General features: G+C 35.2%; 1 long non-coding RNA gene across 1 annotated transcript in view; it reads right to left on the minus strand.

Annotated features, from left to right (window-relative positions):
• LOC119527283 overlaps nucleotides 1–16,548 on the minus strand; it is a 313,428-nt gene extending 296,880 nt beyond the window's left edge. Inside the window, exons 1-2 of the long non-coding RNA XR_005215364.1 lie at nucleotides 16,474–16,548; nucleotides 14,177–14,202 (exon numbers count right to left, since the gene is read on the minus strand). This is a non-coding gene — a long non-coding RNA (uncharacterized LOC119527283). The remainder of the gene's footprint in view (nucleotides 1–14,176; nucleotides 14,203–16,473) is intronic.
• Between the last annotated feature and the right edge of the window lie 9,805 nt (nucleotides 16,549–26,353).

Raw genomic sequence — 26,353 nt, forward strand, 5'->3', positions numbered from 1 at the left:
CTGATGGGGCAGTGAGAAATTAAGAGAGATCCTAGGATTCCCAAACTTTTATTGGCAGGAAGCAGCCTGCAAATGCTCCTCGGTTGCAAATATGTGCTACTTTTCATGAAAAAGGAAGGATGATGCACATAGTCAAACCAAGACCACAGAAGGCATTAAGTCAGCCATGCAACCATGGAAAATTATTCCCAGGCCCTGAGACCCAACCAAAAAACTCCAACACATGTTCATATGGATTTCATTATTTCTGTGGACCTGTGAACCTATCAGCTGAATAATGCACATTTGAATTGGCAATTTCTCCTGTTTTGTTTTCAGTTCCACACTTCTGTTCCTTGGAATCACTTCCCTAAATAAACTTCTGATATGCCAGCTTTCTTAGACTGTGCTTTTGCGGTAACCTTGGCTAACACATTACTTTTCCTCAGGTTTATCCTGGGCTCTAATGTAAAAGAACTTTGACCCTCATGTTTCATCCATAAACATTGCCCTTCATTCTTTTTCTTACTTGATCTTTTCAGCTTGTTACCATTTACAACTTAAAATGGCATAGGATTAATACAGCTTCATCAATTTCAAGGTAGAAAGCATTAAAATAATAGAGCATGAAAAAATGTCAATACTGGTTGAGTCTGATTGCTTAACATCATAATATAAACAAATTGTATACTTCTGTTGCCAACAGAGCTAGTCTATTGTTAGATTGCATCACTATTAGTGTGGCCTCTGTAAGGACTATGGATAGTAACTAATATGCTGACAAGTTGTATGTAAGTTTTTTCTCAGAGTTTTAATCAAAACACTTTTATTTTTTCTTCCCCTTCCTTTTAACCTTTACCTAAAGGGAACAACTTCCCCCTCTCCTGGATGAAAACTTTGGCTTTTCTGCTTGCTTTTTGACAAAAGAGATGGTTCATAGTTGCTTTAAGACACAGAATCTCAATTTAGAAATTAGACTGTCCACTGCAATATATTAATTACAATTCTGAATTTGTTTCTTCTTCAAAAATATTTTCTCCATTCCCATCTTGATCCAGCTTCAGTGGGAAAGAAATATGTGTGATCTTTATTTATTTCTCTAGCTTGCCTTTTCCTTCCAACTCCAACCCAAGTGGCTTCATGACTTTGGAGCTGGAATGTGGGAAGGGAGTAATGAAAAAAGGCAAAAAATTTCTAGCATGAACTAGTACCCTCAAGATCTGGCCTGAGGTATTCTGGGATGTCAGATATTTAAAGTTAATTTTTCTCTCCTGGTGTTTTCAGGGATTTCTTGATATAGAGATTCCCGTCACTTGCCACCTCTCACCAACAGTTTACCAACAGTTCATTTTATCTGAGAGAATGAGACTTTTGCTTTATGTTGTACTGCACTTTTCTTTTTCCTGCTGCAGAACTTCCTAGGGTTCACCACAAGCCTCTTTCTGCTAAACTCCTTCTTCCGTCCAAATAACCATAGTGTGCAGAATCTAAAACAATCCCATCTAATCACAGCAAATCAATGTCTTCACAAACTTTCCATATTCCGCTCTCATGGGTCTTTTATTATTATGCTAGCGAAAGGAGATGTTGAGTCTTCAAGATTTTCTCCCATTTCTTTGAACAATATACATACTGTGATTTGACATTCTTTCTGGGATTTTATATCTATTGCATGTTGATGCCACATGGAAATTTCAATTTTAAAATACCATTGAAAGAGAAACTGAACAGAATGAGAAGAAAACTAAGAATAACGGTGGGGGGATTTTAAACTAAGTAAACTAAGGAAATGTTGACCTTGTGAGATTTTACTATGAAAAAAGAGAAATTTGAGGAAATGTGATATTGATTTTCAAATACCTGAAGAGATAAAATTAAAGGTGTTGAAATGTTGATAAGGAAAATAAGTATTTTCAGGGAGCAAAAACTGGGAGAGAAATTTTTATTCAATGAAATGGAAACTTTTCTAAAATATGAATGAACAAAAGTTGAATGATTCAACAATTTAGTGAATTAAAGAAAAACAAAATAGTCATCCTTATAAGTAATAAGTGCAGTCAAAGGAGATATCATAAAAGACTGATTTCTGAGTTTCCTGAAATATTTCCCCATATCATAGTTACTCATCATAAATTTTATAAAGTCTTTAAAAGCATAAGTGAGTGAAGAACAAACACACACTCTCTATTCAGTCAATATGAGAGTATTCTTTCTTTTTGCTCATGTTTTTGACTGAATTTTCATTTTTGGAATTTTGTTTGGTTATTCTACAAACACAATCTTATCAAAATGAATTTCACATTAAAAATGTACTAAAAGCATCAGGATACTCAAAAGAAGCAAAGTATTCTAAGTAAAAAAATAAATGAAACCTTCAATAAAAGAGTTTTCTTAACAAGACTGATTTTCTTTAAGCCAAAGCTGCAACTACTCCATTATCTTACATTTCATGGTTTGTCATTTTCACCTGGGAAATTCCTCAATTCTCCTTGTATGTTTTCCTACAATTCAATCATAAAAGTCATGCAATTATATATGTTATAAGTGACATTCAGATGTTGACGTCAAGAATTCCTTGGGAGTCCTTGATTTTTTATTTATTTTACTGCCTTTGTTTTTCAAATAAAGCTTATTTCAGAAACCCCAGAAATTACCATCCCTGGTTTATAGTGACTAGGCTCATACTTAACTATGGTTTTTATCCCACTCCCTGAAAATAAATTAATGAAAAAAGCAGAGAGTAGTAAACATGAAAAAGTTTTCTCAAGTTTAAATGGAAGAAATCTTTATTCTTCTCTGCTATTTTTGAGTGTGTCACTAACACTAAAACAATTAAGGGTATAGTCTGGGAATGATGGGCAGTGGGACAAAGTGTCCTTGGTGCTTTATTAGCTCTCTGCCATTCTTGAACTAGTAATCAATAAAAAAGTTCTCTCATAAAATAAATTGAATATTTCACTGGTAAAAAGTGATTAACTCTATTTTTTCCCATGACTGACCTTAATAACTCACAAACTCCATAGGCCCTTTGTGATGTCTGTGAGTTATGAGACTTTCATACTCATGAAAGAAATATAATAATCACCCTTCACTGCAGAGATATTCTACAACCCTCATATTAAATCAGTAAAGGGCCCATGATTTCTTGTGATTACAAGAAGACTGAATAAACATGGCAAGTATCTATCTAAATTCAGGTGCATAACACCTAAGGATCACTCTTTATAAAAGGGGTTTTATGTTTGCACTATTGATATTTTAAAAATCAGGAAATTGTATTACACTTGAATTAGGAAAATATGATTCAAAGTAACCTAAATAAATTTTAAGAGGCTCTTTAACTTATTTTGTAATTGTATGTTTAAGCATATCAGCTTTATGTTGAAAATTCCAGTTCTAATATTTCAGTCTGCCATAATAATATTTTTAGTAGAAACAGATTTCTCAATTATTTTAAATCCTAATTTGTATGTATCATTTGCAAAGCATCCACCCTGCTATATAAAACCATAAGGATTCCAACAAAATTGGTTCCCTGACAACAACCTAGCTGCACAGACTACATTAACAGCAATGAGTAAATCAACTGAATCAATCCTAAGAAATATAAATAATGCATTTCCTTATACTTGCTGAATAAATAAGACTAAACAAAGAAGACCGAAGGGAGACAACACTTTATATTTTAGAAGTAATAATCCTTTACAAATAATAGTATTGTTATCCTTTCATTTATGAAGAAACTCTGGCCAGAGAAGTTAATTTATTCAAGAATACAAATTGTATTTGGCAAACTGAAATACTTAAACCAAATACTATTTTTAAATTAACAAATAGCACATTTGACTCTTTTAAACGTGTATATTCCTGTAATCCCCACCATAATCAGGATACAGAATAATTCTATCACCCTAAAAACTTTCCTTGTGCTCACCCACTGAAATTATACCTTCTCCCTATCTCTGACCTGTAGCAGACACTGAAGAGAATTTTTGTGGCAGTATTGCCTTCTCCAGATTGGCAAATAGATGGAATCATACAGTATGAAACCTTTGAAGACCAACTTTTGCCATTCAAAATAATGTTTTTTTAAATGTATCCATGTTGCTAGGTGTTTAGATTATTCATTCCTCTCAATTGATATATTCATTGTATTCCAAGGGCAAGATCATGGAACCCATGGTAGAGTTTGGATTTGGTTCAGTTGTGAAGTCAAATCATTTAGTAGGGGGTTGATGTGCTCTGAACTATGATTTTACTCTAGCTCTACTGTGATAATAGAATATAGGCAAGAATGGAAGAAGAAAGAAAGGAAGAACAGTTAGGAGGCTGGAACTGGAGTCAGATATGATACCATGTGACCTATTGTAGTGGCATCCATGGTGACATGGAAAGATTTATATATATATATATATATACACACACATATATATGTGTGTGTATATATATATATCAATAGAATATGTATTTTATGCAATATATATGTGTGTGTGTATATACATATCAAATACACTTACTTATGGAAGGTGGGTTTGACAAGTTTAAGGTACAAGGGACAAAGGAAACAGGTGTTATATTTTGTTTTGTCATTTCTGCTGGTTTTGAGTTTTCTGCAGATTTAGATACCTCTGACCCATCTTACTCCCTGGTCTTTCTGTTGAGTGACTTAATTTTGCACTGTGTGAATAGAGTAACTATTATTGGGTTCTGTTATATATCCCAAACAGGACTGTCTTTAAAGTATGAAACATCATGTTGAATTTCTTACTTATATCTTTACCAATGAAGAACTCAGTGTGGTAGTTTGGAAGCTATTACATACTCCAGAAAAGGACATGTTCTTTTAATGCATATCTGTGGGTGCAGACCTATTGAGGGTGGGAACTTTTGGTTAGGCTATTTCAATTGAGATGTGGCCCACCCAATCAAGAAGAGTCTTAATCCTTTACTGGAGTCCTTTATGAGAGGATAAAAGGCAGAAAAAACTCAGAGAGAGAGAAAATCCCCAGAGATGCTAAGTGAAGACCCACAGAAGCTCAGAGAGGATGCACTGGAATCAGTAGCGGAAAGCAACAAAACCCAGGAGAGAAGGACCAGCATATGTCACCACGTGCCTTCTCATGTGACATGAAGGTATGGTTAGCATTTTTACAATTTTCACATGATGCATGTTAATTCTGGTCAAATCAGCCAAATAGGATCTGTGATTTATATGTAGATTAATAACCCATTAAGTGTATGGCTCTTTCCCTTGCCATAGAGTTACTTAGGCATGCCTTAGATAAATCCTGAGAATTCATTATTTCTATAAACTATTATGTTTTTTGTTGAGAACAAAATGATTTCCCTAGGATTTAGTCCAGTCTGTAAAATAATTTTACATTAATTTGGCACAAAATAAAGATTTTTTATTAATATGTGCTATGCAAATTATTAAAAGATTAAAACAGTGATTAAATGTCTTATGAAATAGTTTTACTTGAGCATTTTTATGTTTTTCTTACTTTGCAAGAATATGCACACAAATATACATATAAACAATAGAAAATGCAGGTATTAATGATAAGAAAAATAGAATGAAGGAAGGCAGCATAAGGAAATGCCTTTGGAGTAGGGAGTATTTTGTTTTGTGTTTATTTGCTCTGCTCTGTTTGCCTGGATCCCACTGGAGTGATCTATTCATCAGGATTCAACATCCATGAGTCCCTTAAAAACAGATGTTTAGTTTTTCCATCTCTGAATATGGCAGTTGCAATAAGCCTTCATAGAAAAAGTGAAACTCTCATTGGGGAGTGTTCCTTTTTCAAATGTTTAATTAGTTTAAGAATCTCTCTTAAATTCAGCAAATAAAGCTATTGACCAGAACCCTTGTTTGGTTTTGAAGAACACTTTCAACATTTACTTTCAGGTTTCACCAAGTTTAAATGGAATTAAAAAATGAAAATATACCAGCAACATTTCAAAGTTATGACCTAATTGCCATCAGTTCCTCTGGTAATTATAGCTATAACATCCATCTCGAGATATTCACTTTTTATTAACATGGAGGTCATAAGAACTTCTATGGAGTTTTCTTTATAACTTAGAATTAATTTTAAAAACTATTAGTTTAAACTGCAATCATTTTCAAGCACAATGAATTCAAAGAGATCTTAGATTTTAGTGGGGTTTTTTTTATTATTATTTTAACATATCTTCCTGAAATCTCCCTTTTCATTCTCATTTCCCTTTAAATTGTATCAAGTAAGAGCCAATGAATGTTGTACTGATATTGAAGCAAAACATTTTTATTCAACATGAACCAGTATTTTTAAACATAAGAGAGTTATTTTTGCAAAATATACCAACATCTGTGTGCATAAAATTTATGTATATGCACACATACAAACATATGCCTTTTTATAATGCATAATTACAAAACATGTGTTTTCACCAAAAATGATGCTCAACCTGAAAACGGGCCGATTTTCAATGAATGATGTCATTATTTTCCCCCATCTTTGTGTTCTTATGCATTCCACGTAGCAGGTTAACAATGCCACATTGAACCCATTGTTAGAGGAAATCACGACTGAGAAACAAATACAGGATGAGTACAATACACAGAGTCTTCCTTTCTCTCTTCTCCCTAAAGCAGGCTCTTCCTTCATTCCCAGAATACAGTGCCATCTACCTATGCAGAAGCCACCCCTTCACCATGTCTGAGAAGTGTCTTACACTTGACTTATTTTAGGCCTATTTAATTTTATTAATACCTGCTATCATTATATATTTTCATTAAAAATGAATGCAGTTCATCATGTGAAAGAATGTATGGCTTACAACTCCCCTAACATATAGAGAGGTTTTTCCTACTACCCCAGCTACAGCAAAATTTAACTCAATGCCGAAAATAGGAAATACATTTTTTTTTCATGACCATGTGCATATTTTAAGAATACGGAAATGAGAACTAAAAAGCTCAAAATCAAATTCTCAGTCTCCTACAATATGACACTTAGGTAATAAACTTAAAACGTTATGGACCTCATTTTTCCATTTAAAGATCAAGGCTTTTTACTAGATAATTTATAATCCAAACACTGAGAGTAAAATAGGTAAATGAGATCATGAAACAGAAGTAACCAATTTCCCAACATTATGGAATTAAATTCAGTATGGTCAGTAATCCAGTGCCCAATGCAGCCTTTACAATTTATGTGGTATCATAATATCAAAGATGGGGAACAACACTTCTGGTAATAATATGGCAGGAACAATCATGTAAACAGAGATTATGAATCTCTAAGGAGCTATTCTAAGCTTTTAAAATGGTATTAACTAATGTAACCACTACTACAGAAATTGTATGAAATAGGTATCACTGTTATGTCTATTTTATAGCTGAGGACTTGAGATACAGAAAGTTTAAGATTCTCTCATTCATTTACCAAGAATGTAAATGGTAGAAGCTGCAACTCAAAATTCAAATCCAAGCAGAATTAACTTTCATCCAGCATTGCTAAGGCCTCATAGACTGTCAGTAAATGACAAATCCCTGTCTCTTATCGTCTCTGCACCAAATATAAATGTGACTAGGAAAAATCACTGAAATAATAAGTACGCTATTTTATCATTTTCCCCTGTGATTTAGGATTATGTGTACTTTTCACGTACTCTAAGTTTTACATACTTTTAGTTCCCATACTCTAAGTTCCCATACTTTTTAAAGTTTTATAAAGTAAGTACATTTCCCTTTATCATCAGGAAATTATGCTATTAAAAATATAGTGGGATGATATTCTATCAGGAGTAATATCAATATGGTATTATCTTGACTTTTAACCCAGTTATCCTTAGCACTGTGAGGTCCCTGAGAGAAATAACAAAGCAGTCAAAGCAATAATGTGTTATTAGCTGGGCTTTGGCTTAACCACAGGATAAGGTTCCAGTGTGTTTAGTTAGAACAAGAGGGTGACATCTTTCTCCTATAGTAGGCAGGCCAAGGTTTGGAAATATCTCTTTTCCTTTAAATTCAAATACATTTTTTTATAAATTTGTTTGCAAGCTTATTTATATAAAAGCTATTTGTTTTCCACCTGTCATTTGCCAGCAATATTCTGAGCAGTAGGAAAAAAAAAAAAGAGCAAAACATAAAAAAACACTGCCTTCATGAAGCTCATATTCTAGTGAGGGCAGATAAATATTTTAAACATAAAAATATTTGAAAGATAACTCACATCAGTCAGCAAGGAAGTTAGAAATTCTCACTCTTGAATGCTGAATAGGGAACTGAGGAGAGGGAGAGGATGTAATGACTGATCCAGGCATATCCTCTATACCTGAGTAGAAGAGATTTAGCTCATGTATCCCAGACCTTTGAGCCTGGGGCACCAGGCCAAGAAAAAGCATCAACTATGTGGCATATGTGTGGAGACAAAGGGCAAGAGCCAGAGTGAGCGTGAGCAATAGGAAGGGTTTTCTTCCAAAAGAAGACCTGAGTTCACTGCCCTTTGGGACTTATGGAAGTGAGAAAGCAAGAAAGAGAATCAATTCCCACTAAGGAAATAGGAATCCCTCTAAGGAAAAATCAACCATGCTCTTATTTCCACACCACTACTTGGAAAGAAAAATGCAGAAGTGAAAGAGCTCTCCAAAAGCAGAAATCAAAATAAAAGGTCATCCCTTCTTACCATTCTGGTTATGTTGGAGAAAGCAGTAAACTATCGTATTTATGCATATTCCAAGTTTTAACTCAGCATATCATTATTACCAATTGTCATGGCTGCACAGAAATTCTACAGTCTTAAAACCTGAATAATCTCTTGCTGGGGCTGTAGTAATTTGACCTACTCTTGAAGACTGGAAGAGTATGGCATGTAGCAAGAGTTCTCTCTCAAAACTTAACAGTGATAATTTTTTAAAACTGTGATCTATGATACATAATCTAGGGGCTACAGATCCACCAGAAATGCAATCATCAAATGGCTTTGGCCAAGCAGAAATACAAAACCATTTGGGCACATTAAGTGGAGGTCAAATGGAAGATGATTCTCAATCAGTCATTATATTTCCTCTTCCATTTTGGATTTTCACTAAGTCCTTAATATGTGTCATCAAAATGTGCCCTCCATCAGTCTATCCACAGTTATTACTTTTATAATAAGACTAAAGTTTAAAAATAATTGCCAAATACTAGCTCAACACTTAACTATGTGTTTCCTATATATAGGAATTTTCAAGCACACATATACACACACAAAGACACACATACATACACACCCACAACTTTCATGTTACTTTATAATCATTCAAATTTTATGCACAAGTAAACTGAGATTCATTGTAAAAGTAAGGAAATTATGAAGTTTTGCATATATTTTAAGTAAGAGAATGAGAACTGAAATCCAGGTTTGATTTCAAAGCCTGTGCAATTTTTACTTCACTGAGATTATTCTCAGTTGTGATGACAATGATAATCCCATATCTCTAATGGTACTCTTTACTTTAGAAAGCATTTCTATTTCTTTTATGACAGATAATCACATCATAAGCTCAGTGAAGAAAGGTAAGACAAGCTTTTTTATTTCCATTTGGCAGGAAAACACTTTGGATATAAAAAGTGCCATACAAATATAATGTGGCATTATCAGTATCTGTGAAAAAATAATGTTGAGTGATAAACAATTGAAACATAGTATTTACTGCACAATTCTTCCATTTCCAGCATAAAGATTTCATTGATTTTCATAGAGTGTTTAGGATTAGGTTGACAGCATGTATTTAGTGATGAAATACAATCCAAGTTGATGGTAAAGTTGTCAAAAGAAAGAAATAGATAAGTACCAACATTTACCCTAAAATTTCAGTTGCTGAAAATGAAATGCTGCTTAAGGACACCAGGCTTCATTGCTTTAAAGTATTTTTTTTTCCTACACAGTGAAATACTTTAGAATTCCCAAAGTTAAATGAAGCATAGATTGGGGACATCCACCATTCTCATCACAGCTGCTGCAACATCACGGAGCACATTGCAAGCTCAATGGGAAAGAAATTAACTGCCCATCTGTGCAGTGTGTATTTTGTGGCTTCTCATGCTTGATTAGTGGAGGGGATTTTTTTAAGTATATGATGATCCCAACATTTCACAGAGATTTTGCATGAAATCTGGACATGAACAACAAAATATAAACCTTTCCTTTACCTGGACTCTCCTAGAAGTGAAAATAATCTACTGCAAGAATAAGTCATAGTATTGCAATTTAATAAATTTAGAGAATTAGCACATTTGTGATCAATTGATAATTCTCATTTGCCTACCTTGACTCAATTCATTAAACAAGAAGATAAAATTTGGGAAAACTCGAAAGAGAGAAGGAAGATAAACATTCTAAATCAAAAGTGCACTAGATTTTGTAACCAATAGCAAAATGGTAATATTTCAGTAAGATATTGCATACCACGTGACCACAGCATAACAGTTAATTCATTATTAGGTAATTTTCAAGCTTTAATGAAAAGAAAAATAGAAGAATGCAAACAGTGGAACTTTCAATACAGTAAACATTTAGATTCTCTCTAAATATCAACTCTTTTCCAAATCTAGATGGAAAAAAGCTTAGGAAGGAAATACCTTAAAAGCAAGTGAGAGGTAGTTTTGCTCCATCCAAAGCTAGGGTAATAAACTATGAGAAGTCATTGAAAAAAGAGGATAGAACTCAACTAGCCATCCTGGGTAAACTTTGAGTTTTAATTTGAGTGCTATCGGTCAGCGTTTGAGGTAAAAACACTGTTTAAGAAGCACTATAATTAATTAGCTTATTACAACAAGCATTTTTCTCATGCTCACAGGTCTGTGGGTCAGAAGAGACTTGGGTAATATCAGCTGGGCTTCAATGGGCACTTCCATACAAAACTGTGTTTAGGTTAAGCTTGGATCCAGGCTGTGGGTTAGGTCCAGGTCTATCATGAGTCTTTCATAATCCTTGGCCAAAGGATCTCTGAGGCATGTGTTTTTTTTAAGAACAGCAGGAGGGCAAGTGCCAGGAGAAACAATGCAAGCACATTTAAGGTCACATTGTGTCCACTCACATTCCATGGCCTGTTGGGGACGATTAAGGTAGCATGTATAAAATCCACCTCCAGCGATGCCGGAGATATGCAACATGACCGCTAGGGCTGATGCAATAGCGGCTTAAGTTGCCCTCAGCCTTCTAGGGAAGTGATAGCCGTTCGAGCCTAAGATTCGCGCCTAGAGTGCTAGCTTTACTACCTGCCTTCTACCCCAGCAACAGTAGCCACCAATCCTGTGCTAGCCTTACATCTGCCATCCGCCCTAGCAACAGCAGCAGCCAATCCTAGACCGCCACCCGCCTTTGCAGCCACCAATCCTAGGCCACCACCCGTTCGTACTAGCCACTCCCTCTACCTTAGAGTATATATACCCTGCCTCTTCAATAAAGTTTTGCAGCTTGATCAGAAACCTGTCTTGCTGTTGTTCCTCGCGTCTCTTGTCCCATACCATTCTTCCCTCGCAGGAGCTGGAGCCTCGGTTGATCGTCCCGCGGGCCGGGACAATGGCCAAAGCAAGTCTTACCTTACGGCCAATTCCCAAATCATAGTGATCAGAAATTGCACTAAGCTATGAAGAGAGTAGGTTCTGAAAGAATTTAAAATAGATCTGTTTAAAGCTATTCAATATCCTAGAGACTGAAGCAGATTATTCATGGGGAAAATATATAGCACATTTTCAGATAGCTCTTTTTTGCCTGCAATGAAAATCACAGGCAAAGTGGAAAAGTTAGCTGACTGAACATTTTTCTCTGTGATAAAAGTCCTAAGATTTTCATTGATCTTATTTTCAACACAGACCCATTACACCAAGTGAATGCAGAGAATCTTTGAAGGAACCTTCTTTCATAACCTGAGAGGGGCTGGGTGATGTTAAAGAAACTCAGGTAGACCTTAAGTATCCAGTGCACATTATTTGTTTTATGCTTTCTGTTTTACTCTGACTTTGATTATTCATGTTTTTCTGACAGCAGGAAATAAAATGTATAGATGTCCAATCAGGGAAGCCAAATAAAATACCCTGGAGAAGGTATTAATATTTCATTTTAAAGGTAATATTTTAAGTTGTACTAAACATTTAACATTGGTACCAAATAAATCAAATATATAGGGTAAAATTATAAATAAACTCATTTATCTAAGTTTTCAGGCCATTATTATTCCGTATCATGCTTTGCTATTGGTGGTGTTCACCTACAAAGTGTCTAGTACATGATGGAAGTACCCAAGTGTTGTGCTTTGAGTATGGAAGAATCTGGAGTGATATAATTATTTTTACCATACAACTTTGTAATTATTGAAAGTCCACATAAACCCCTAGTTTGCTAGTCTTCTTAGGTATGTATTTCTGTTTAACGAATGCATTGTCTATTCAACTAGGTCTCAGTCACAAACTTGACAATAGGTATATTTTTATAATTCATTTTGTACCTGAGACTATATATAAACTTGAGAATATATGTGTTTATATATATGTATATATGTATGCATGTATGCAAATATACAATTGAAAATTATAATTAATTATAATTCATGCTTCTGCTTTTATACAGAGCAGCTGTGTGAAAGAAAAATCACTCCATCTGACATGAACTAACTACAATGTCTGGCTTATGGAAAAGCATTCTGTATTTAAATTTTATTCTTTACAGCGTCAACACCCATTAGAGCCAAGCTTCCACTAAATGTTCAATAACTGTTAGTGATACTGTTGATGAAAAATATACTTTAAAATTTGTTAGCTTAAGAAACTATTTATAATTATGCCATAAAACTGTCCAGGAATATTATTCCAAACATAATGGATGTGATAGGGAATGAGACTATTTTATGTTTGCAGGTACACCCCACCTCAAATAATTGTTTTTAAAAACCACACCTTTAACTATCCATAATGTATAATCATCATTTTTCTTCCTGTGACAGATTATAGCAGCTTGCAAGTTATAACACTGATTTAATTCTGGGTAGTAAATGTCTTTCCTCAAAATTTAAACACCTTGTTCTTTTATTATTTCTATATAAAGACTGCTTCTTGGTGATAAATACCATATTGTTGCTGGATCCTTTTGCAGCTTTGATTTTTTGTAAACTCAGTATATTTTAAATTTTGCTTCTTTTATTCATAAGGTGGTTAAGAATTGCTGTTCTTTCTATAGCAACAGGGATGATAGCTTGTTTTCTCTCTTGGGACATGTAAATGATGAGAGAGAGGCCACATCTGGGAAAAGGTAGATGCAGAATAGGTTGGTAAAGCTAATGGTGGAATCCACTAACAAACAAAAGAAAGCAAAACAAAAATTACCTTGAAATGAATTCCATTGAGTACAGAAATTTTGTACATTTTATGGGAATTTTAGTGTTATTTTGTTTGTTTGTTTTCATTGTTCCCACATGCCCTCTCCCCTTTCAAGATAAAATTTAATCTGCCATTCTTTATATTTATTTATTTGAGTTTTATGATTGATGGTGACTGGTTTTCACCAGATATTTGATTTCAATGACTTTATAGGAATGTAATTCTACTCTTACAATCAGACTGCACTAGATCCTGCATAAAATGCATTCCTGTCACAGGGAAGAATGTTAAAAATATTAAGAATTTGCTACTGTTCTCTGTATTAAGATACTACCATATACAGAGAACTGTGCTAAAGATCATGAGATAGAAAAGACATATCCCTGGTTCTCATCAAGTTGACAGTCTAATAAGGAAGACAGATGTATAGTCAGATCATTTCAATGCATAAGTTAGAAAGTTTCTGAGGAAGCTCTAGGATCACAGAGGACAGACATTAAATTTAGCTGTCAACTAGAAAAATAGTGACTAAACTTGTCTTCCTCGGTATAATTCTTTTAAAACATTTGCTCATTTTACATACAAAACACATTGCAGAACTTCACTTTCTTTAAATTCATTAATCAGGTACTCTGATGGAAGAAGATACCTGGGACTCAGGCTTTGGTCCTTCAAGGATCAAGAGGAGTTGCCTAGATTTGAGACCTCATTGGTCACCTTTTCCCCTTAATCTCACCAGATATGAGTGAGATTAAGGTGGCTATGCAGGTGGCCAAGCTCAAATTCTAACCTACCTGCTCAAATAGAAAGGATAAATCCATATACCACTCATAACTGTGCTCTACTAACCTGTATTTCCAAGATCTTGTCAGCTCCTGAAAACCAAACAACAAAAAAAGTATGTATCATTTTAGTCATTGAACCTGACACTGTTATAGCACATAGTTCAATATACTCAATAAATTTACATTGAATATGTAGAGACAGGGCTTGAATCCAGCTCTGGAAACTGAAAGACAGTTTTTGCAATGCTGTTTCTTAAACTCTTGTGTGTCCTGAAAAGAAGAAGGGAAAAGAAGTTTTCCAATATAATATTAAGCAGCTGCATAAAATAGATCCAAAGAATTTTAAAAGGCTTTTTTCCTTATTTAGGTATTTTGACATTTGATCCACTTCGGTTATTGGAGGTTATATCACAGGTATAAACTTCTAAGTCTGGTGACTCTAGGTGTTAATGAGTCAGAATCCTTAGGGGAGCAGGTTTTTGCAGCACAGGCTCAGAAGAAAGAAGAGCATAGCAGAGAATGGACCAAATGAAAACTACTATCATACCCATCCCTGAAGATCACACGCCATCCCATGGAAAATACATAATGGCCTATAGAAGAAAATGCCTCTCAGAGATCTTGGCTGGCTATACTATTAAACACAAGGATGCTCATCTACTCAGAAAATTAGCATGCTGTTGTAATTACACCAGCTTTCTTCTGTTATTGTTTGCATTATGCATCTTATTTGCATTCTTTTATTTTCAGCATTTATATGTCTCTCTATTTAAGGGCTCCTGAAAGCAACACAGAGATTTTCTCCTTTACAAAAAAATAAAAAAATAAAAAGTCCCTTTACAATTTTATCTTTAATTTTTCTTTATCAAACTTTGCAACCCACAACAAATCTGGCAGCCAAACCTATTATTATGTGCATATGTTTGATTTCATTATTTAAATATTTTGAACTCAGTTGGTAACAGTCTGAGTCCTAACAGAATCAACTTCAACCTTCAGCATTTACATGCACATTTTAATTACTGGAGTGATGTAATCAGTTATTTCTGTTAAATTTGAAGAGGCTGGTTAGAGTGAAAATTGCTAATAGTGTTATTTAATTAAAGGACATTATTCTCATTACAATCCCTGTTTTAAAGGATTGATAATGTTGTCATAAAAATCATGCAGAGACTATGACTTTACAGAAAATAGATTCTCATAGCTAATATCGTGGGTGGGAAAACAAAAGTGTATTTTCCAGTATGTAAATCAAATTCTCAAAATTCATTATTTTCCACTTAGTAATAATGCATTGCTTATTATTCAAATATTTTGAGTGAGATTTCTGTACAGTAATATACATTCATTTATAAAAGTGTTATTTAAATACATATATGATTAAACTGATTCTTCATAAACATTAAAAATTATTTGTTTTATTTTTAACTTGAAGAGGACATCAGATAATGCATCACGTTTCAGGTTGTGAAACTGGAATGGTAAATAACTTTATCAATCATCATCTTGATTTGCTTGAACTCCCAATTTACCCAGAAAACTACAAAGAAGAACAGAGGGCAACTGAGGCAGGCTAACATGCTAAACATTTCTTGCAGTGCTGATAGAAACCTCTGCCCCTGCTAGAAAAGAGGGACTGTAATAAAACAAGTCAAACTGATGCCAGCAAGTCTGCCAATTGTTACCAGATAGCCATAACATAAATAGCATAATAACTATTTTCATTTATTTACTTATATCAGTATGGACTCATAAATATGCATTTTATACTCTGGATTATAATCCAATATATATATTCTGCTTAAATATTCCAACACTGGCTACTGAGAGTTCTTTAAGTTTGGTTCCTGCTTATGCAGGTTGCTGATTAATGGACCGTAACCCAAAGACACCCTGCTCCGTACAACTCATGTCCCTGTTTTAGCTCATGTAGCTCAGACTTCCCTGGCAACTCATGTCTCCCTCACCCCTCTCCATTCCCCCACATCCTCCCTTTGTCTCAAGCAGCCACATAAGTTGTCTCCTAACAGCCAGCATTTGAGCAGAAAACTCCTTTGTTACTGCTCTGCTTGCATGCAACTTTAGCTCAATAAACTTCTGTACTTTCGTTTTCAGAGCCTACACATTCTGTTTTCAGAGTACAAAGAATTGAATGAAAGGATTGGTCTTATTTTCTTTTGATCTTCTCTGGCCAACTAAATGGGGATACATAGGTAGCTACAGATCTACGTTTTTCCCATTAATGTTTTATCATTTTCTGCATAGACGTTGTTGCAGCCCATGAGTGCCAGGCCAGTCCAGAGGCCAAAGAAGGCAACGAGCATTTTCTGATACATGAACATTTATTCAGGGCTTACTTACAGGATGAGAAGTCACAGAGAGATCATGACGGCTCTCTCAGGCCAAGCAGGCACTGCTTTCGCAGGGAAGTAGATCTTGGCAAAGCAGACAGAAAGCCTTTCATAAGGGTTTAAGACAAAGACATTCCTAAGGGTGGGGGAACATAGATGGGGGAACAGGTCACTCTGACCTGGGGGGTAGTGCAGGAAGGATTAGAAGAACACTTGAACAATAACATTTTGCTCTTTTGGTGAGACTAAGAGCCTCTAACCTCCTGTCTGCTTCCCATAAAGTTACATTTTAAGGTCAATTTACCCCTTTTCTCTTTACTGGCTTACAAAGACAATAGGTTAAACATTAGCTGCCTAGGTCACGCAGACTGCTGTGCACCAAAGATCTGCAGGCCTGTTTTGCTCAGGCCAGAGGCTGCCACAGATGTCTTACACATTTTTGAAATATTAAATGCTAGGTATTTTTGATGCATTGTAAATAGCACCATTTTTACAAAATTATTTTCTAATTATTTCATGCTGGCATGTAGACATATAAAAGATTATTTTTATTGATCCTATATCCAGCTGTTTTGCTAAATTTATTTTTCCTTCTACTATTTTTACTTGTGCAGTCTTTTGAATTTTTTCTGTACACAGTCAGGTCATCTGCAAATAATGTAAATTATAATTTTTCTTGCCATTCACTTCTTAATTCTATTTTTTATCTTTTTGGCCTGGTTACTATCTACAGTACATATCTAGTAGGAACTAGTGATATTAAGTATTTTTGTCTTATTTCCAATCTCCAGAGGTAAAGATTTTGACAGTTCATAATTTTAATATGGTACATGTTTTTATTTATTTTCTGAGGATACTATCTATATGATTAAGGAAGTTATTTCCTACTTTGTAAGGTAATTTTTGAATTCATTATGAAATCAGTGTTTAATTTTAATAGACAGTTTTAACATCTGTTGTGAGATGTTATATTGATTTCCCCAGGTTGGATATTTGAAAGGAACTCAGCAGACTCCACAATGCATAGTTACTTAAGGCGTTAATTTAAAAGCAAAGGATATGGAGCATCAAGAGAATGGAAAATGCAAACAAGTATCAGAGGTCCAAAAGGCATTCCACAACACAGTCTCCCTGTGGGCCCAAGTTTTGTGTATGTGGACCATGCTGAGCTCTGGTTTGAACTGATAAAATCTATGCAAAGAATCTCAACTTAGGGAAAATTCCCCAAAAAAGATCCCAGTGGTTTTTAAATAGTCAAAACAGTCTTTTCAAATGTTCATGGCCAGTTGCAAAGCATATTTAAAGAAACTAAGCTTGGGGATTGTCAGGGGAGTTTAAACCATACAGCACATTGTAAATCTAGCTGTTCTCATCTTGGCCAAGAGTCAAAAACCAAGAATCCTCGCATTTCCAAAGATAAAGATAGAACTTTTCCAGTATAGCTGTAAATTGCCTCTATCTCCACAAATGTCTCAATATTGTTTTCTCCTTTTTTCTTGTCATTTGTTGAAATATGTGGACTGTTTTTGAATGTCAGCCCAGACTTGTTTCCTTGGGTAAACCCAATTTGGTGTTACTATAATATCCTTTTAAATAAATTGCTGGATACAATTTACTAATGTGTATATAAGATATTAATTTATACATGAGACTGTCCCTCAAATATCTTTTCCTGCAATGTCCTTTTCAACTAGGGTATCAAAGCAAATCAATCCTAATAGAATGATTTGTGAATTATTCCAAGATTTCATATTCTTTGAAAGTGTTTCTATATGAATGAAGTTATTTCTTCCCTAAAATTTGTTAAAATTCACTGCTGTAAGATCTGGTTAAGACTAGAGAAAATTGGGCCAAAGGGTAAAGGTTGAAACTGACTGTGTTCAAACTTCAACTTCTATGTGAGACCAAGGGAAGAGATGTTTATTTGGTGTAGGATCTATATTTTCTAAACAATATAACTTCTACAGTTTATTCAAACACTACAATTACGTGGAACTGAATAGGAAGTGAGCTATAGTAGGTCTGCATAGATTAGAATGAAATAGCAACGCATCCTAAAGTAATTTGGGTGGAGAATAAAAATATATATTCACCATCCCCCTGAAGAGCTGAGGGAGAATGCAGAGGTGTTGGACTTCCTCACCTGGATTGTTGCTGATGTTCTCACAAACATTGGGGACTGATGGCTTGATGTGCTGAGTCCTCTGTCTTGGGGCTGGCCCTTATGAAGCTTGTTGCTGCAAGGAGAGGCTAAACCTACTTATAATTGTGCCTAAGAGTCTTCTCCTGAGTGCCTCTTTTTTGCTTAGATGTGGCCCTCTCTCTCTAACTAAACCACTTTGGTGGGTGATCTTGCTGCCGTCCCCACTATGTAGGACCTGACTGCCAGGGGTGTAAATTCCCAGGAGGATATGACTCCTGGGAATGAATCTGGACCCAGCATCATGGGATTGAGAACATCTTCTTGACCAAAAGGGGGATGCGAAATGAAACGAAATAAAGCTTCAGTGGCTGAAAGATTTCAAAAGGAGTTGAGCAGTCACTCTGGTGGACATTCCTATGCACTATACAGATAACACTTTTTAGGTTTTAATATATTGGAAGTGCTAGAAGTAAATACCTGAAACTACCAAACTCCAACCCAGTAGCCTTGACTCTTGAAGATGATTGTATAACAATGTAGTTTACAAGGGGTGACAGCGTGATTGTAAAAACCCTGTAGATCACACACCCTTTATCCAGTGTATGGATGGATGACTAGAAAAATGGGGACAAAACCTAAATGAAAAATAGGGTGGGATGGGAGGGCAGTGATTTGGGTGTTCATTTTTTATTTTTACTTTTTATTCTGATTCTGATTCATTCTGGTGCAAGGAAAATTTTCAAAAATAGATTGGGGTAATGAATGCACAACTATAGGATGGTAATATACACAGTTGATTGTACACCATGGATGATTGTATGGTATATGACTATATCTCAATAAAACTGAATTAAAAAAATTCACTGCTGTAGATATCCAGTATGGAGTTATCTTTGTGAGAATGATTTTATTTACATGTTGTTTCTAAACTCTGCATTCTTTCCTTGTTGTAACTCTTTTTGCCTCAATTCTGGTAATTTGTGGGTTTCTGGGATTTTTTTCTTTTAATTCAAAATTGCAATTTTTTAAACATATAGTTGTTCATAATGTCTTTTCATCAATTTCTTAATATCTGTAGGAGGTGAAGTAATAACTTCTTTTCTATTTCTGATATTGTTAAGGTGCTTTCTCTTTCTGTCTAAAATTTCACTATTATTCTTTCTTGGGATTTAGCAATTTTATTGTTGTTTGTAAAGAACCAACTGTTGTATTTTTTGAACTACTGTATTTAGTTTTTATTCTTAATTTTTTAATTTATTTTTTATTTGTGATTTTTAATTTCTAATTTTATTCCACTCTGGTACAGATTGTACATTGAAAACAACAGCAGCAGCAACAACAACAACAACAAAAAACATGTATTTTAAAGTTTTTGCATGTAATATTTTCTCTCCCTTTCTCATATTTATGTACATATATGATGTATGTCATATATATGTATATATATGATGTTGTCATATATATATGTTTTTCATTTTTAAAGTTCCCTTTTGATCTATGCTTTCATAATAACATAGCATCTCTATCAATTGCTTTATATTTCAAATATAGTGTATCTTTATTTTTACTGTGTATTTTGTGGTCTCTTTGTCAATAGCATATACTGTTTTTGTTTTTATAATCAAGTGTTTCAATCATTGCCTTAAATTTGAGTATTTAATCTTGTTAACTATAATTTGGTTGCTAATATGTTGAGGTTTAGTTATACATATTACTATTGTTTTCTATTCTCTTTGGCAACATTGTCTGTTCCTTTTTCTATTTTTTGTTTCTTTATATTAGATTACTGATGTGTGTTTGTGTGTGTGTATGTGTGTGTGTGTGTGTTTTAAATCTATTTTCCCCATTAATAAGCTCAGTATGTATTCATTCTTTTACTTCTCTATTGGTGGTTTTGCTATAGATGACAACACAAATGCTTAACTTAAAAAGTTTTAATGAAATCGACAAATTTTATCACACTCCAGGCATTCTCCTTTAATGTCAATACTTTCAATTTTTTCCCATTTTTGTTATTTGTGTAAATAACAGATTGTTTTACACAATCAGTATTTATTCATGCTTACCACATAGTTACCTTTCCATTTTTTTTACATACTTTTCAGTGTAGCTGAGCTTTCATTTAGGCTGATTTCCCTTCTGTCTGAATATTCCCTCTATTACATAATTATTGCAAATTTGCTGGCAATGAATATTCTCCATTGTTGTTTGTCTGGAAGCATCTTTACTTTGCCACCATTTTGGAAGGGTATGTTGCTGGGTATAGAATTCTTGGTTGGTAAATATTTTTCTAGTACTTTGAAAACATGTTTTTTTTTTGTTCGTTTCTACTATTTCAGTTAAGAATTCCCTGAAACTCTTATTTTCTACTAGTCTTCCATTTTCCCTTTCTCCCTCTCTCTCTCTCTTTCTCTCTTTTCTCTCCCTCTTTTTCAAAAATTTACCAAGAGGTGAGTAGTGAATGTTAGGGGTTTTCAGCACTCCTTGAATTTCTGCTTGATATCTGTAGCCATTTTTGAAGAGCCATTAGCCTTTAAAATTTTGTTTCTGTTTTCTTACCCACCCCCACCCTTTGGAAATCCAATTATATATATATATGCACATACATACATATACATACATATATATATATGAGCGTATATATATATATTTCATACTATCCCATGCATTTCTACACTATTTTCTGCATTTTCTACCACTTATATTTCTGGTTTTAAAGTACAGTTTTCCTGTTTACACATTTTAGAGTTTGAAAATTCTTTCTTCATTGTGTCTCATTTTTACAAAAGTTATTCCATTGAACTCTTTACTGTAGTCACTATATTTTACAATTTTAGAATTTGCATCTCAGGTTTTTTGGAGTTGTAATCTTCTCTGTCAAATTTCCCATTTTATATCATCATTACTTGAACATACTAACCATCACTATTTTAAGGTTTATGTGTGATGAGTCCAAAATCTAGATCCACTATCTCTCTATTTTTATTATTCACATAGTCTATTTGTCTTGGGTCAAAGCAAGTCTTCTCATATGCCTGGTTAGTGCCAGGCACTTTTTAGGCAAAACTACACAGGCTTTGATGTTATTTTTCTTCAAGGAGGAACTGATTTTTTCTTTTTTAAGCATCTAAATTAGTACCATAAGTAATACAATCATCATTGTCCCAAAAGAAATTCAGATTATTTGAAGCTTCAGTTCTCTTAAGCATTACTCCATTCTTCCTTACTAGTAATGCTTAACAATCTGATATCCCTAAGCAAATGCCAGAGGTGCTTCAGGCTCTAGTACCTTAACATTCCCTAATTCTAGTTTGTGTCCCTTCCCCACAAGCTCCTTAACTCTCAAAAGCATATTCAGTTTCTTGGGCTTTCAATAACTGCTCACCAATTGCTGAGTCCACTCTCTAGGTTTCAGTTTTGTTTCAGATCTTGGATTCTCAGCTTCCAAACTCCTGTTTAGTAGTTATTCAATGTCTTCACACAGATATACCCCAGATGTTCTTTTTTCTCTAAAGAGAGAGTTACTTTGAAACAACTTCATCACCATTGCCAGAAGCAAAACAACCAGCATATTCTTAATCTAAAATGCCTTTATCAATCTATGTTCAAGTGGGAAAATAAATTTAAAATCAATGTGTAGTAAGCTTCACTATTATTTAAATTGAGTATAAAGAAGGAAGGCAAGAAACTTTGCTTAATGCCATCTCTATTTCATTTCTCATGACTTCACTTCAGGGCAATTGCAAACTGTTTAATAAATATTTTCTCTGCCTGTGAACTCTTCCTATTTCCATCCATACTTTATGCCATTACCTAAAATGTTTCCTAAAACAAAAGCTATTTTGTCACTCTCCTCATTAAAATATTTTCACTACTAATACAGTAAATACCCTTATGTAACATTCAAAATCTTTCACACTATGATTCCACCTTCACTTCTAAGCTCATCTCTTACTTAGACTCCCAATATTCTCTTGGATCCATTCATGACAACCTCAATATACCAAGAATTCCCTGCACTATTCCTGCTTGTGAAATTTTATTGGGGCTCAAACTAGAATACTTTTTTATACTTTTAAAACTATCAATATCTTCCTTCCTACAAAGTAAGGAATTATTTAAACAATAGATATATGTCAAAAGGACAGAGGAGCCAAACTGAAAGAACTCTCAGTGGCCAATGTTGGAATATTTAATCATATTATATATATAATAGTTGTTGGATTATAATCCAGAATATGGAATACATATTTATGAGTCCCTACTGATATAAATAAATAAATGAGAACAGTCTCATCTCCCATGCATGCAGAAAAATTACAATCAATTTACATGGATACACCCTTTTCCAGGAGGTGGAGCTTCACTTCCATTCTTTAAAGGTCTGCCACGTGCAAATTCCTTCCATATAATACAGAATGTGTAGAATAGTATAGAAATTAGGGGAAAAAAGAAATTTATAGTGGAGACTCCTGGCAAACACTGTTCAACTATGAGATGAAGCGGTATGGTATGACCTGTCATTTTCCTCTCAAAATCTCATAACCCTAGTCTAACCATAAGTATGGTGGCCAGGGACTGGACCCCCTCCTAAATGGCCTGTAACAAACCTGCTTTAGCCAAGGACAAAGGTCAAGAAAGTAAACAGTCTCCCTGGAGGGGGAAGAATATAACCACAGATACAAAAATGGAATTGATTGTATCTTAGTTTTAAACATGTATCTTAGGAAAACATCAGGCTTTAGGCTCCTTTAATGATTATACTGGAGAGCTGATATCCTCTTACCATATGGAATGTTCTTATTCTAAAATCATATATTAATCCTTGCACACCCACTCTCCCTTGTGGGGTGCTCTACCTCAGAACTAGCCACCACTGGAGAATCTCTCCTGTTCATAAGTCCCAATAAATCTATGTCTACTTCTGTGCCTTGCGTTTTTCTGTCTCACAGTAGTACCAGCCCATGCTTGGCATGAACTTGCTCTGGGCCTGAACAATTGGCAAGCCAAGCAGGAGACTGAGACCCTGCCAGCAGCAGTAGGCATGGTTCCAGGGAAGACAAACTCGGCAGGAATAATCCCGGGTTGGCCTGCCCTCCTGGATGGATGGGAACCACCGTGAGAATATGGGGATGCCCTGAAAACCCCAGCAGGATTATAGAAACCTTATGCATGGCCACAGAAGCAGAATTGGCAGCAAAAACAGTAGCCTGCCATCTAGAGGAGGAATTAAAATTAGAATGGGACACATGGCTCACACAAACAGATGTGAAAGATGCCTTAACTGAGTGTTTGCTTCATGTGGATATCAACTACAAACTTTAACTTGTAAACATGCTCAAGCCCATGGCTGAAAGTACCTCAAGTTCAAGTCTGGAGAATGCTCACTAATCCAGGGTGGGATCCAAAAGCTTGAAATCCCATCTGTCTGTTGTTGAAGAGGAGGAACAGGAAGAAGCATGGGAAATGAAGGAAGGGGAGCCCTCCTGACAAGTATGCTCAGTGCTACAGCAAAAAATATAACAGCACAGGAGCAACCTGCTGGAGTGGACCCTCAAAATTTATACCTCCTGAGCAGAAACTCCATGTTAGCATGATAGATTATACCACTGCTGAATTAGGTGATCTTGGACAACATTATAGGCAGAAAGCCAGGCAGTCACTACCTGATTGGCTTTTATGATTATGGGACACAGGCACCAAGGGCATAATATTAACTGGGATGGAGATTAGTAAGCTTGTGTCTATTATGAGGTTAGCCTGGCTATTAGCTGCATGCAAGGCTGCCTGGCCCAATGAGGCATAATGAGATATTCCACACAGACTACTCTCCATTGGCAATCTATGGAAGAACCGCAAGATGATTTGTGGGGTCTTGGGATGAAACATGCAATATATTTTGGGAATTTTGCAGGCCCCAACAATGAAACTTTTACAGTGGGGATGAAAGACACCATCCTGCACACTGCTCCTAATCATTTTTATGGAGCCCTCATTTCCATTTTGAGTCCTCTAGTGGGACAGCACATTTTAAGAGCTGCTCAATCCATAGCAGATCTTGGGGAATCAGGGCAGCTCTGGAAAAGAGGAGAGAGTGCCATGGGAACAAGTTCCCTGAGAACATGATGGCCCTAACTGGGTCTCAGTTAAGCAAATATGGGCTGATCTAATTGCCATGGGGGCAGACATGGAAACCATAAGTAAACAACCAAATATTGTTTTACTTAAATTGTGAAGCAAATTACCCAAAGACAAAAGATTTACTAAAAGAAATCCCCAGACAGCTGAAGGGGAAAATAAATTGGCTAAGAAACCCTCTTTCAGACACAAGAACCCTCTGCACTCCCAGAGGAGATTGGCAAACTCCCTTTCCCCTCCCATAAGGGAAGGGGTCAAGACTTCTGGGTATCAGCAATAGCTGGGACCCTGGGGATTGGAGACCACACATAGAATTAGCAGTTTACTGATCCCCTACTAACAAAAAGAGAATGTCATTTTTAGTAGATACTGGGGCTGAACGTACTTTAATTTATGGAAATGAAGCCCAATTTAATGCACCTGTGCTGGCCATAGATAGGTAACGGAGAAAGACATTCAGAGCCAAATGACATAATTTGATCTTAGAAACTGGGAGATTGCCTCCCAGGAATATACTATATATATTTCTCTTATACCTGACTATATATTAAGGGTTGATCTTCTCTTAAATTCCACTTACAAACTGCTATAGGAGAATTCTGCCTCCAGTGCAGAGCAGTGAAAGTGGTCTTAAAAGGACAGGCAAAATGGTCCCCTTTAAAAGTACTGCAACCTTGGAAGACTGTAGCCATTAAACAATATAAGCTCCTGGGGGAACAATAAGAGATTTTTGCAACCATTAATGAACTAGAAAGAGTGGAAATGTTAATATCAATGCATAGCCCCTTCAATAGCCCGATGTGGACAGTACAGAAACTTGATGGAACCTGGCACATGACAGTGGGTTTTTGTGAATTAAATAAAATCATGTCACTTTTGTATGCAGTAGTTGCATACATTGTCTCTCTACTACAATAAATTAGCATTCTTTTATGTCATTATCATTTTGTTTTAGATTTAGCTAATGCTTTCTTCAGTATTCCCCTACATAAAGCAAGTCAACCTGCTTTTACTTTCATCTGGAAAGGACAACAAAATATTTTAACCATGCGCCCACAAGGCTATTTACAAAGCCTGACCATTTGCCATGGCCTAGGGGCAAAATACTTGGCCAACTGGGAGACACCAAAATTTGTGACTTTAGTTCATTGTATTAGTGATATTATGTTAACCAGCAATTGTCTTTCAGAACTAAAAGAGGTGCCAAAAATGTTAATATCCCATCTTGAGAGCCACCGATGAGAATCGATCACTAAAAACTGCAAGGCCCTGGCTGCTTTGTATGGCCAGGTAAGACAAAAACTACTCTTTCTGCAGTGATTGACAAGGTACACTGTTTTCCTATGCCTCATACCCAAAGCAATTAATGACCTTTGTATGACTACTAGGATTTTGGAGACCTTTCATTCTCCATTTAGCTCAGATATTAAAACCATTGTATATGTTAATTAGAAAAGCTTATTCTTCAGAATGGGATAACCCTCAGCAGGCTACTTGTGAAAAAAGCAAAAAGGCCAATAGCACAAACAAAAACACTGGGGGGGGGGGAGTAGATTCTGATTTACCCTGTGAATTGAATTTGGCAGGGGGGTGTATGGCAAAGGCAACA

The sequence above is a fragment of the Choloepus didactylus genome, chromosome 1, assembly GCF_015220235.1.
Source record: "Choloepus didactylus isolate mChoDid1 chromosome 1, mChoDid1.pri, whole genome shotgun sequence".
NCBI classification, from domain to species: domain Eukaryota; kingdom Metazoa; phylum Chordata; class Mammalia; order Pilosa; family Megalonychidae; genus Choloepus; species Choloepus didactylus.